A 14,245-nucleotide genomic window follows, 5' to 3' on the forward strand; every position below is an offset into this window, starting at 1 on the left:
GAATTCAGATTCTGACTTTGTGACCTTGTGAGGAAATGACTTCCGTCTCTTTGTGCCTCTGTTTCCACATCTGCAGGCTTCTGGGGGAGGGTGGACAGAGAGACGTGAATCAATGCATATCGTGTCTGGCACACAATAGTCAGCAAGTGCTAAACATCATGATTAATCATAACATTAAGCAGTAATGTTATTGAGTGAATGAAAAACTCTAAGTAATCCAGCCATAATTGGAGATAACATTTCAAGAAATTGAGTCGATTCTGTATTGTCCAAATTTAAATACCAGCACAGATCAAATAAATCAATCTAACATTGGTAGGGCACCCCAAGAGGCTTGGTAGGACACCGTACTTTCAGTCTACCACCCATCTCTTTGTATTAATGTTAACTGTGATCTGTGAAAGGGCTTTAAAGCACTTAGAAGTAGGTACTGTGGGAGACTTCAGAGGACGAACTTATGGTTACCAGGGTGAAAGCAGGGGAGGGAGGGATAGACTGGGAGTTTGGGATTGACATGTACACACTACTACATTTTAAACAGATAACCAACAAGGACCTACTGTATAGCACAGGGAACTTGACTCGATATTCTGTAATAACCTAAATGGGAAAAGAATTTGAAAAAGAATGGTTACTTGTATGCGTATAACTGAGTCACTTTGCTGTACACCTGTAACTAACACATCATTGTTAATCAACTGTACTCCAATATAAAATAAAAATTAAAAAAAAGTAGATACTGTGGGAATATAAGACTTTTTTTCTTTTAAGGAAATGCACACTTTTAATATATAGTTTAAATGTGTTCACAACCTTGTGTTTCTCACATCACTTTCAGAGCAGCCCTAGTAGGCTTTGGGAAATGGAGGGAGTCACCACCATGTTTAGCCCCACCAGTAACATTCAGCCCTGTGGGAATTCATAAGTAACAATCACAAAAGCATTGGCTTCTGCTTCTAAGACAGGTCAAAGGTGGTGAGAAAAAAATGTCATTGGAGTTTTTTCCTGTGTGTGTTTTATTTGTAGGTAGGATGGAGACATGATGCTAAAGTCATAAATGTAATAATCCTGTTTTAGAATTGGAAGGAACGTTGCTAGTCTAGGCTTTTCTCCTTTCAGAAGTAAGGAAACTGAGGTCCAAAAAAGTGGCTTGATTTGCCATATAACATTGTGTCTGGATGTGGGATGGGTCTATGCCATCAGCCCTCACGTGGAGTCACATGGATGGCCATGTGGCTGGCACGGGGTGAGGGGCTGCTGGAGTGCCTATGCTGTCTGTGCAGGACCGCCTTTCTGCCTTCGAGCACACACCTTGCTTCTAGAAAGCCTTCCTGGACTCCCCAGGCAGTATCTTCTCTGTGCTTTCAAAACTAAATTATGCCTATATTAAAAGCTGTGAAATCCAGGCCTCCTGGAAGGGTATTTAGTTTTCCCTTTTAAAAAAGCAAAACAATTAAGCAAATGACAGTGTTGCAAGCCTTAACCGCATCATCCAGTGATTGATACACATGTCCCCCAGTTTTTGTAGTGAAATACAAAAAGTTTATAATCTTATTTCTAGTCAAAGTTTAATCAGTTATAGTAGGTCTCAATACATCCTTAGCAATTGGGGCCTCAGGTTACCCAGCAAGATCCCTTTCATTAACTTCTTGAAGTTGTTTTCCTTCATGTTTTGGCTTCTTGGTGTCTACATAGTTTCTAAGCTCAGCAGCCCAATAAGTGGTACTATTATCTCCAGGTTTCCGTGCTTTAAAAAGTGGTATACATTTGCTGTTGTTTCCTTTTTCAAAATGTAGGTCAATTTGTGAATTTTAAACTATTTTTAAAGTGAAAGAGGGGGAGGGGAAAGTGCTTTTAGAAGAAATTGAATCACAGTAATTTGTAAATTAAATGCCCTATCCCTAGTAATTTGATTCATAGAACAATATTTTTGTTTGTAACTGTTTGGTTATATAATCTACACACAAACTTGGCAAATTAAAAAAATATGAAATCGCACACGTCCCTTTGCCACTGTTGGCAGTATAGAGAGAATCATACTCATTGCTCTATACCTGTAGTATTTCTATAAGAAACAACAAGTTGCATGCCTTGATCATTCTCTGCTTTACGTGGAATAAGATATTTGAGAGGTGAAAACAAAGAAGAGGCTTATGGTGTATATCCCTGAAATGCACTTGTTTGGCGCATTTTTCAGATCTTATAAAGAGAACTAATCTTTTGGTGAGTTGTTGAATAACTTTTGACCCATTCCCCCAAAGTACATTACAAAGTATGTCATATCAATGAACAGAAATGCAATAATGACAGCATTTTTTAAAAATATAGTTTATTTGAATAGAGCTTAAAGTAATGAATTAAAAACAAAGAAACAACCACTACCACAACAAAAACACAGAATGATTCCCATCCACACATGCAGCATTTTCTCCCACTCTTTTTTTTTTTGGCGGTAGGCGGGCCTCTCACTGTTGCGGCCTCTCCCGTTGTGGAGCACAGGCTCTGGACGCGCAGGCTCAGCGGCCATGGCTCACGGCCCAGCCGCTCCGCGGCATGTGGGATCTTCCCGGACTGGGGCACGAACCCGTGTCCCTTGCATCGGCAGGCCGACTCTCAACCACTGCGCCACCAGGGAAGCCCTCTCCCACGCTTTTAAACCACCTCACGTTTCCCAAGCACCAGAAATCCATATTTTCTTTTATTTTTTGGTCAATAAAGGTAAGAGCAGGTAGAGAGACTCTGTTCAACCTCAGCCTGGAAAGGCACACAGCAGTTAGATAATTTACCATATGCATATTAGTGGTGCAAGACCTAATTCTTGTCCCTTACGGTAATGCCACTGATGTGCTCTGGTACCCAACACAAGCAACAAAGCAGTACTTTTCATTGACTAATGGATTTAAGTTTTTTGTGTTTTGGGCTTTTTTCCCCTGGTTTTCCTGGAGACACTGTATTCAAGATGTAGTTTAATAGGGACCGATTAATTCACTGCAATTGTTAAATTGGTATTCTCGATATTCCTTTTCTATTAATGAATGCTGGGATTGCAGCCTGACACTGTTGCCTCATAAGGGTTATTCCAAGGCACACGATGTACTGTTATGTAGATTCCCATGCAGTTGTGAGAAATAATACAGAGAGATCCCCATGTACCCTACATCTAGTTTCTCCCAGTGATACATCTTGCATCACTGCAGTATAAAATCTTGACATCTCAACCAAAAAACTGACATTGCTCTAATCCAGTGACCTGATTCAGACTTTACCAGTTATACTTGTTGTGTTTATATTTAGTTTTCTTTTATCACACATGTAGGTAGGTATGAACACAGTCAAAATATAAAACGGTTCTATCACCATAATACCTCCTGCTACAAAATGACAGCATTTAAAAAATTAGTGGTATTTAAGTGTTATATGAAGAGACTAGTGTTTGATTTCTTGGTAGCTATCTCAGTTACTAATTGGAGAAGGTAGAATAATCATGCAACAATCCTTTTATACATGTCTGAGATACTCTCATGTCTGGATATCTTTGAGAGACACGTACTAAGACCCTATTAGTAGTTTCTCCTAAAGGCCAAAATTATAGCCTCTGCCTCATCTTCATTTACTTTTCTTGAGATATGGGTGAAAGTGCTATGAATTTTAAAAATACCTATCTCTTATAGTTCACTTACTCCAGAAAGATATATTAAGTGTCTACCATGTGCTTGGCACTGTGCAAGCTGCTGAAATTTAAAGACAAATAAAAAGGCCATTTTCTTAGTGAAAATGATGAAAAGTAAAGCAGATGATGACAATGCGGGAGGATAAGTATTTGTGGGTATGATTTACTTTTTTTAATGAAAACTTTTTTTTTTTCCCCCCGTTGCACCGGGTCTTAGTTGCAGCTCTCAGGCTCCTTAGTTGTGGCATTTGGGATCTAGTTCCCTGACCAGGGATGGAACACAGGCCCCCTGCATTGGGAGTGTGGAGTCTTATCCACTGTGCCACCGGGGAAGTCCCTATGATTTACTTGTTTGTGTGTTTGTTTGCGGTACGCGGGCCTCTCGCTGTTGTGGCCTCTCCCGTTGCGGAGCACAGGCTCCGGACGTGCAGGCTCAGCGGCCATGGCTCACGGGCCCAGCTGCTCTGCGGCATGTGGGATCTTCCCGGACCGGGGCACGAACCCGCGTCCCCTGCATCGGCAGGCGGACTCTCAACCACTGCGCCACCAGGGAAGCCCCCTATGATTTACTCTTAATATATAAGTGAAAGTGGTTTTAAAATGAGCAAGGCCTACTCCATTCATCTCATCTCTCTTCTCTCATTGAATAAGGGTGCTTATCAGTATACGTATTACTGATCATACAGTTCTATTGTCAAGAAAAGAGTTTTAAAATTTTTTATTTAACGTCCCAAAGATCTCTTTTCTTTAGAACCAAACTTTAATTTGACAGATTAGCCTATAGTTGTTGAAACTGACTCTCTGGTCAAAAAGTAATGATTTTTAGGCTTCCCTGGTGGCACAGTGGTTGAGAAAAGTCCGCCTGCCGATGCAGGGGACACGGGTTTGTGCCCCGGTCCGGGAGGATCCCACGTGCCGCGGAGCGGCTGGGCCCGTGAGCCATGGCCGCTGAGCCTGTGCGTCCGGAGCCTGTGCTCCGCAACGGGAGAGGCCACAACAGTGAGAGGCCCGCGTACCGCAAAAACAAGAAAGTAATGATTTTTCACCCCTTTGATGAGGGTGTCCTCAGTCTTTGGTTAGGTGAAAAACTGTAGACAGGTTAGCCCTGCATCTCATTTGCATTATTATTATTATTAATTTTTACCCTTAAGCAAGAAATCTTCACCAGGACCTCTGATCTGGTGCTGACAGTACTAACTACAGAGGTGCTCATGACTTCTTTTGATGTCCCTTGAGGATGTTGGTGCCAAGGGCTACTTAAACCCTCCTTGGAGTGAAATGTTTTTTATCCATTGAGGAGTGTTGCCTTAACTTGTGTCATTTACCTGTTTTGCATTCCTGTCACCCACACTTCCTTTGCTTCTATGACTGCGATGAGTACGTCCATGAAGGTAGTTATGTTAAAAGCGGAGGGTAATATTAAAATCAGATAGGCTTCATTAATAGAGCGTGAGAGTGTGGTTTGCATATTAGTCATATGACTAACAGTTTAAGTTCAGGGTAATAGCTATTGTAATAAAACCAAATACAGGGCTTCCCTGGTGGCGCAGTGGTTGAGGGTCCGCCTGCCGATTGCAGGGGACGCGGGTTCGTGCCCCGGTCTGGCAAGATCCCACATGCCGCGGGGCGGCTGCCCCGTGAGCCATGGCCGCTGAGCCTGCGCGTCCGGAGCCTGTGCTCCGCAACGGGAGAGGCCACAACAGTGAGAGGCCCGCGTACCGCAAAAAAAAAAAAACCAAAAAACACCCCAAAACCCCAAATACAGCTTCTGGCTCACTCGTAACATAGCGGTAGTTTCAGTTATTTGTTACTATTCGTGGCTTTATTCTTGTTATAACAAGGCAAAGAGTAACTAAATGGGGAAAAAATCCTTACACAATTGTTTTCTATCTGGCTATATTGCAACATAGGAAAACAACAAAAGAAGAACCCTTTAGCCTAGACATTCCATTGACTCAAGGAAAGTCACACAAGCTCTGAAGACAGCTTTTATTTGGAGAGAGAGACTTTTCTGGAGGCTTCCCATGCGGATTGTTCAATAGGAATCCAATGCACGCTTCTGCTCCTCTAAAATGATGATGTCTTTTGCCTAAGAATAGACCCTTCTTTCAGTATAGAAACCAGATAAGCTGTCCTACAGTGATCCAAATAGCTAGCGGCCTCATCCCCACCCAACCCCCAAACTTGAATAACAACCCAGCAATATAATTTTACCGTTTAAAACTTGGCTGACCCAAACATGAACTTTCAAAGAAAACAAGAGTCATTACTAAAAGAGATTCCATTTCTTTCCGGGGCCTAATTTAAGATGACTTTCCAGAACTTTGAAAAAACTTATTCTTCCAATGGCCACTTAATTGTGAAACAAAATAAACACCCACAAGGGAGGCAAAATACAGAGTTCTCTTATGTTTGGATTTTAAAATATATTTTTTTTGGGGGGGAGTGAGTGTTTTATTTCTGGGGTTGTCATACATTGTTTGGAATGATTTATCAGGTTCCATCCAATCCTGTGAATTTTAAGGGCGATGATTTATGAATAACTTGAATTCAGTAAGACTTCATTTCTTAAAATTTGCCCTGTTAAGCTTCTCATAATACCTCTCTATTCTATGTGCCCTGGTTATTCAGAGCCAGTGAGTGATGGTGTCAGCACTCCTAAGCCTGGTGGGCCTGGCTTCTAAGCCTTTGCTTGTTGCAGTGAACCAGACCACTTTTTATTGTGTATGCCTTTCCGAACACTTGGAAACGTCCTGGAGAACTGCAACAGCTCTGAGGAACTGCAAGACAGTATTTAAAGTGGCACAGCAGAGAGTGCACAGGCTTTGAAGTCAGACAGGCCTGGGTTTAAATCCAGACTCTGCACTTAGAGGTGTAGTCTTTGGGCATAATGAGCCTCATGGGTAAATCGGGTGATTCTATCTGCCGTAGCAGGATCATTGAGATGAGTACATGAGAGATTGTATGCATAGGATTGAATCAACTAGGTATAGCCGGAGTTTATGAAATGATAGCTATTCTTATTATAATTGAGTCATTATTATTATAATTATCAACTTGACCTAGAACACCCGTGTTCTGATTTTTGCCGTGGTATACATAAGACTTGTCATTGTACCCATGTTATCTAAGAGATGACTTCCAAGTGTGGGTTACTTCAAGAATAAAGTAACTGAGCAGTCATGAGTCTCAGGTGGTCCTAAACCAATGCAGTGACTTCTGTGAGGTGAGTGAGCCCATTTTTTGTTTGTGGTTTAAAAAGGAAAAGGGAAAAAACTCTATAGAGTTCCTGCATCATCACTTTTCTAAGCAGTGAAATGAGGGAGCTACACTGGATGGTCTGTAAGTTACCTTCTAACTCTGAAATTCTGTGATTGGTACTAAACCCAGTACTAGAACTCTGGGAGCTTTTAGTTTCCTCAACTCTTAGGAAATCAGGTGTATCAGGGATTATTACATGAGAGTTGGAGGTAAGGGAGTTACTATCAGTGGTCTCTTCTGTCCACTAAGAACAGAAAAAAAGAACTTTGTGTTTCATTCTACCAGATTTTCAAAACTAATAATTCCTCATCACACACACACACACACACACACACACACACACACACACACACACTATCACACAATTTAGTTCTCCAAGTGTAAGCTATTTGTGAGCAGTTTATGGAATTTCATTTAAGCAGCTCCTAAGGAGGGCTTTTGTGGGACAGGGAAAGGAAGACCTCTCTGTCCTTAAGGAATTTACAATCTAAGCAAGGCTGAAAATGAAGAAGATCCTAAAACATGTTTCTAAAGGACACATGTCCAAAGAAGACACATATCTATACCATCCAAGTGGTTGCTAACTCCTTGTGAAGGCGCCAAGCTGGAACACATGCTCTCTGGCCGTCTTTTTAGGTGCATTGCTTTTTTAAAAATAATTTTTTATTGAGGTATAGTCGATGTACAATGTTCTGTTAGCTTCAGGTATACAGCACAGTGATTGTTTTATACGTATAATTATATAGACACACGTATTCTTTTTCAGATTCTTTCCCCATGTAGGTTATTACAAAATGTTGAGTATAGTTCCCTGTGCTATATAGCAGGTCCTTGTTTATCTGTTTTATATATAATAGCGTGTATATGTTACTCCCAAATTCCTAATTTATCCATCCCCCCCACCTTTCCCCTATGGTAGCCGTAAGTTTGTTTTCTGTGTTTGTAAGTCATTTTGTAAATAAGTTAATTTGTATCATTTTTTTTAGATTTGCACATATAAGTGATACCATATGATATTTGTCTATCTCTGTCTGACTACCTTAACTTAGTATAATCTCTAGATCCATGTTGCTGCAAATGGCATTATTTCATTCTTTTTTATGGCTGAGTAGTATTCGTGTGTGTGTGTGTGTGTGTGTGTGTGTGCGCGCGTGCGTGTACGTGTACGTACCACATCTTCTCTTTCCATTCATCTGTCGATGGACATTTAGGTTGCTTCCATGTCTTGGCTATTGTAAATACTGCTGCAGTGAACGTGTATCTGCAGGGCACATGTATCCTTTCGAGTTATGGTTTTCTCTGGATATAAGGTGCATAGCTTTTTGATTTACTTAATTCTTTCATAAATTTCATAGACCTTTCTAATTGAGTAGTACTAGTACTTTATGGTACATGACTTTCTAAATTCAAAGTCTTTGCTGTAACTTGGAATTCTGTTCATGTCAGTAATCCTTATGGGACAGTGAGTACTGTGTTGATGATATACACAGATTAAAGAGACAGCAGCCAATGGGGATATGTGCACAGTCTGTGTGGTTGTGTGTTTGTGGTGGTGGAGTGATGAGTTAGGGAAGACTATATCAGGAATAATCTTGAAGAGGTTTCAAAGGTAAGTTGGTGACTGGGAGAAAAACAGTCTTTGGTTAGATTATTTATTTATTTTTTTTATTTTTTTATTTTTTTATTTTTTCATATTTATTTATTTGGTTGCACTGGGTCTTAAGTGGCAGCATGCAAACTCTTAGTTGCGGCATGCATGTGGGATCTAGTTCCCTGACCAGGGATCGAACCCGGGCCCCCTGCATTGGGAGCATGGAGTCCTATCCACTGCGCCATCAGGGAAGTCCCTGGTTAGATTATTTAAGTCAGCGATATATTGATTCAAGATAGAAAAAATGTTTGGAATATGGATAAATTCAGGGAAGGAGCAACAATTTTTCTGACATTTCCTTAAGTCCTTATTTGGAATTTAGTTATTTCCAATAATTATCCCCATTTTTCTTTTGAAGAAAATAATTGTTCATAGTGAAACAGACTGCCTTGGAGGATAGAAAGCTCCTGGTACCAGAAGATGTGTAGAGGTTCGGAAAAGTAATTACTCCAGGTTTTCTTTTCACTTTTCTGAACACTTTAAACATTTCCTGCTGCCAGGAGCTTTCTATTCTCCAAGGTAGCCCATTTTAATAGGGACAGTTTCCATGGTTCTGCACTCCTAGAACTGTGACTTCCATGCTCAGTACTATTCCTGCCTAGTTGGATGACAACATAATTAACCTACTCCTTGTACAGGGCAGCTGTAAATATTTTAAATGTGCTGTCAAATTTCTCCTGAGCCTTGTATTTTTCCCTTCGGGATAAACATCTCTACTTTGTTCAACCATTTTTATATGCCATAGTTTCCAGTTGATTTCCTGACCTGATTGCTCTTCTCTGGGAAGTCTTCAGATGGGATTTTGTGCTCTGAGTACAGTCCTTCTATGCAGAACATGTTGGCACCATTACATTCCTTTATCTAACATTACTGTCACTTAGGACTACATTAGCTTTCTCGGCACATGTCAGTCATCCTGCTTCCCTGCTTCTCCAAGGCTGGGATATGTGGTTGCCACAGCTTGCTGGTGCCCTTACATTTTTTCATGCAGTTATGGTTTGCTTGTGTTTTTGTTTTCAAAAGAAAGATGGATTCATTGTGTTGAATTCATACGACTGGACTTTGTACTAGCAGAGATCCTTGCTCATGGGATTTAATGTTTCTTGAACATTTGAATAAGTAAGAACATTTGAATTGAATAAATAATGAACCTTTATACGTTTATACTCCTCGTCATGGTATGTGTAGCAGTTTGACCTGGAGTCGTTGGGATTATAGGTCAAACGTTAAAATTGATATTATCAAAGCCTGCCATTTGGATAAGCAAGTTCACTTCAGAAGAATTTTGTGTTGAACTCTGAGTGCTTTAAAAAAACAAACAAACTGTTGTTTTTACTTAGGAAATGGTTTATCTATTATGGACGTTTGTCTTAGAGCACAATTTTAGATATTTATTTGCTTACTATTCATTCCCATCTTCCTCTTCCCTTGCTGATAGCCTAGTGGCTTTTGTTAAAATAAAAACTAACCAACAGGGGCTTCCCTGGTGGCGCAGTGATTGAGAGTCTGCCTACTGATGCAGGGGACGCGGGTTCGTGCCCCGGTCCGCGAAGATCCCACATGCTGCGGAGCGGCTGGGCCTGTGGGCCATGGCTTCTGGGCCTGCGCGTCCAGAGCCTGTGCTCCGGAGCGGGAGAGGCCACAACAGTGAGAGGCCCACATACAGCGCAAAAAAAAAAACAAAAAACTAATCAACAGGGTTCTCTAAATAATTGTAAAATTTCTGAGCCAACTGCTAGTCTTACCCTTCTCCTTCCCGAGTTTTAGGGTGGTCATTATACCCTTTATCAGATACAGAGTATAACTAAGTAGATTTGCCCCATCTGTCCTACCTGTGCAGTGAAGTGGACTGACAGTATGTGGAACCAGAAGTTGATGGTGGTCCTTATTGCAAGGGGTAGGGAAGACGATAGCAGCCAAGAATGCCATTTTACCTGAAACTTCTAAGTGACTTGGTAGAGGAAACACTTATTCAAGCAAAGGTGTAACTGGAATTCCCTGGCAGTCCGGTGGTTAGGACTCTGCACTCACTGCCAAGGGCCCGGGTTGGGGAACTAAGATCCCACAAGCCACATGGTGCGGCCAGAAAAAAAAAGGTGTAGCTGATTACCTTTCACAGAGGATTAAGAATTACCATTTACTTCTGCAGTTGGAATTAAATTAGTTTACTTCTTTATCCTAACACACATGGGGGTGGAGTGAAGGGAGAGGTATTTCAAGTACAGACTATATACTACTCTACCTTTTTATGTTTTTCTTTCCCTTTGTATTAATGATATATATTATTAAATAGCCTAGATGTGCCACTGTCTATGTCAAGTTTGTATTTATATACAGAGCTAGAAATAGAAAGATACGGTCTTATTTGAAATGTCTGTTTGTAGAGGGGGAATATCTGAATTTACTTGGAAGTGTCAAACATACTCTGATACTGTAATACTAGTGGTTATTTTGACCTAATTTTAGTTGAAGTTAATGTGAGCTGTGATCAGTCACTAATGTGAAATAATGTTTGGAGGATAAACTTTATGGGTGCGTTAAGTTAAAAGTAAATCACTTTAATCCTAAAGCCAGAAGGAAAGGATGTGTTCTTCTATGTTTCCTGTCGAATCTTACAGCTGAGTTGGAGGAGTCATAAGTCGGCAATTTCTAAGAAGTTAAAAGTAGTTTTGATAATTCATAAAGCAATATCTTCTCCTTTGGGAGTCCTTTCTCAGGATAGCATAATGTGGAGGCATGGTTTACAAGGAACCTTTTGTAATAGGACCTAAGAGAACCTTAAATAGGCTGACTTGCAGTGAACGTCTCAAAGGAATGTTGTTAGAAATCTTTTGACATTCTGAAAGTTACAAGAAAAAAGTTCTGTAGCGGTAATCTTCAATTTGCTTCTCTCTTGCTAATTGTTTCTTCTTTTATATAATTAAAAAAATTTTTTTAATTGTGGGTAAAACACAAAATTTGCCATCTTAACCATTTTTAAATGTACAGTTCAATAATGTTAAGTATATTCACATTGTTATGCAACAGATCTCCAGGACTTTTTTTCTTACAAAGCTGAAACTCTGTACCTGTTAAACAACTCCCCATTTCCCCCCTCCCTCCAGCCTCTGGCAGCCACCATTCTACTTTCTGTTTCTGTGTGTTTGTCTACTTTAGGTAATCCTGTGTAAGTGGAGTCATACAGTATGTCTTTTTGTGACTGGCTTTTTTCAACTGAGCATAATGTCCTCAGGTTCATCCATGTTGTAGCATGTGACAGGATTTCCTTCCTTTTTAAAGGTGAATAATATTCCATTGTATGTATAGACCACATTTTGTTTTGTTTGTTCACTCATTTGTTGATGGGCATTTGGATGGTTTCCACCTCCTGGATATATTGTGGATTATGCTGCTATGAACGTGGGTGTGCAAATATCTTTACAAGATCCTGTTTTCAGTTCTTTTGGATATATACCCCGAGGGGGGATAGTTGAATCATATGGTGATTCTATGTGTAATTTTTTGAGGAACTGCCGTACTGTTTTCCATAGCAGCTACACCAATTTGCATTCCCACTAAGGGTGAAGAAGCGTTCCAGTTTCTTCACATTTGCGGCAGCACTTGTTATTTTGTTTGCTTTGTTTTCTATAGTAATTATCAATTTTTCACACTAACCATAATGATCAAATAATTTTTGAGTGTCTGAGTGTACACGAATAGGAGATTCGGATGTACTCTAAAAAGCTAGGGTTTTAAATTGTTCTTTAACTTGCTTTTAATAGGTCTGGTATATTGTTTCTTCTTGATTTTCAGCAAAACCAGTAGGGAAATTTTTAACCAGGGTAGAAAAAGCAGTGGAACATTGCGTAGCTAAAATTGCAGACCTCAAACTTGGCACAGGTATTAGGCTGATAGAAAAAAAGTCAAGTTCAGTAGACCAGATTGTGGGGAAAGCATGATTCATGTCATAGAGTTTACAAATAACAGGTGTACATAGTGCACTAGGATGTTTCTTGCCCATTAATGGAAATGTTCCAGAGACTGAACAGTCTAGAAAGATGGATAAGGTGGTGGATCTCTTCAACTCCCCAGTGTTTCACTTTTTCCATCATAATGCCTAGTTTCTATCCTTTTTCTGTTACAGACGCTAGGTAGTATCAAGATTGTCTCCTTGCTGTTAAAGGTGGAAAAAATGAACCCTCCAAAAATAGGAAAAAAATTAATGTTTTGGGAGTTTTTCCACTGTAGTGTTTATTTATTCGTGTATCCTCTTAATCATATCAGAAACAACATGTTCAGCCTCCTATAGACTACACATATTAGAGAAACAAGTAACTTGGATAGAAAAACATGGGAAATTACTGAACTAAGAGCAAGTAGTGACTTAATTTTGAACGATACCTTTTTGGACCTTTACTATGCCAAATGTTCCCTCTGGTGATACAGGCATAAGTAAGCCAGAAAATGAAATACAACACTTGAGATTCTTCACACTCCGTTTTCTCATTCTCTGCACTTCCAGGTCCTCATCGCTTTTTTCCCTTTTGCCCTTCGTTCTGTAGCACTCCTGTGTCCCTTGAAGGTTTTCTTCCCTCTTCTCGCTTCCTCTGACTCCGGCGGCTCCCAAATGCGGCATTGGTGGCACTGTATCTTGTTTCTGTAAACCCTCCCGGCTGGTCACAGCCTTCTCATCTTAATTACATTCTCCCTACTCCTGCTGTCTTCCCTGTTTTGCTAAAGATGATGCCCCTTAGGCCCTCGGTTTGCCGTCTGCCTTTCTCTTCCTTCGACCGATGCATGCGGCACCGGAGAGCAGTCCCCACCGCCGGAGGCTGTGTCGGGTGTGCAGCCGCACTTCTGGTGGCGGGAAACCCCTCCGGCTGCCATCTGGGTAGCGGGGCTGAGGGCGCCAGCTGGGCCTGAGCCCGAGCCTGCTGGGCACCAAGTAAGAGACCTATTAAGTTTCCTGCGGAGAGAAGAGGGAAGGTCAGGATGGCTTTGGGGATGATATTAGTAACTGAATTAAGGTTTCCAGGGAAAGGCTAAACAGCTTGGCCATTAGCTGTCACCACGGATGCGATGACTCTTAATCGTGACCTTTTTTTTAACCACCCATAATAATTTTTCTTCAATCATAGTGTCGATGTTAATGTCCCCTGAAACATCCACTTGTGACGGTAGGGGCGACTGAAAAAAAGCGTGTGCTTAGACAACTTCCTCCACGCCCACTGGCAATGGCTCCTTGATAACCGAGGATGGCTGTGACGGAGCGCGTTCGAGCTCTGCCCTGTACCCACAACGCTGATCTGGAGCAATGCGCTGTGTGGGTGTGGTTTATGAAATACAGGCATAAATACAGGCCCAGTCTTTTTCCTAAAATGCAGTACTTATTGTTCTTTTCCTGAAGCCTCAATATGGTTTTTAAGATTTTTGTGTGTCCTGCATGAATAACTTTGGTAATTATGACTAGAAAATCCAAAACCTCATTCATCTGGTTGCTATAAAAGAGAGAAGACAAGACTGCATAGCATAATGTTAAGACTCCAGGCTCTGAGCTGCTTGAATTGAAATCTCAGCTTCAACACTTACCAACTTTTTGACCTTGAGGAGGTTCCTTAACCCTTAGTTAACCTCGTTTGCAAATTAACTCCCATCTCAGAGGGTTGTGATAAGGGTGATTGAGT

At 40.8% G+C, this 14,245-nt stretch overlaps 1 protein-coding gene across 6 annotated transcripts in view; it reads left to right on the forward strand.

Moving 5' to 3' along the window:
* RBPMS (RNA binding protein, mRNA processing factor) overlaps positions 1 to 14,245 on the forward strand; it is a 185,917-nt gene that overhangs the window by 32,490 nt on the left and 139,182 nt on the right. The gene's annotated exons all lie outside the window — the stretch shown is intronic.

The sequence above is a fragment of the Aethalodelphis obliquidens genome, unplaced genomic scaffold (assembly GCF_003676395.1).
Source record: "Aethalodelphis obliquidens isolate GAN/ISIS:26980383/991018 unplaced genomic scaffold, ASM367639v1 scaffold25, whole genome shotgun sequence".
NCBI lineage: Eukaryota > Metazoa > Chordata > Mammalia > Artiodactyla > Delphinidae > Aethalodelphis > Aethalodelphis obliquidens.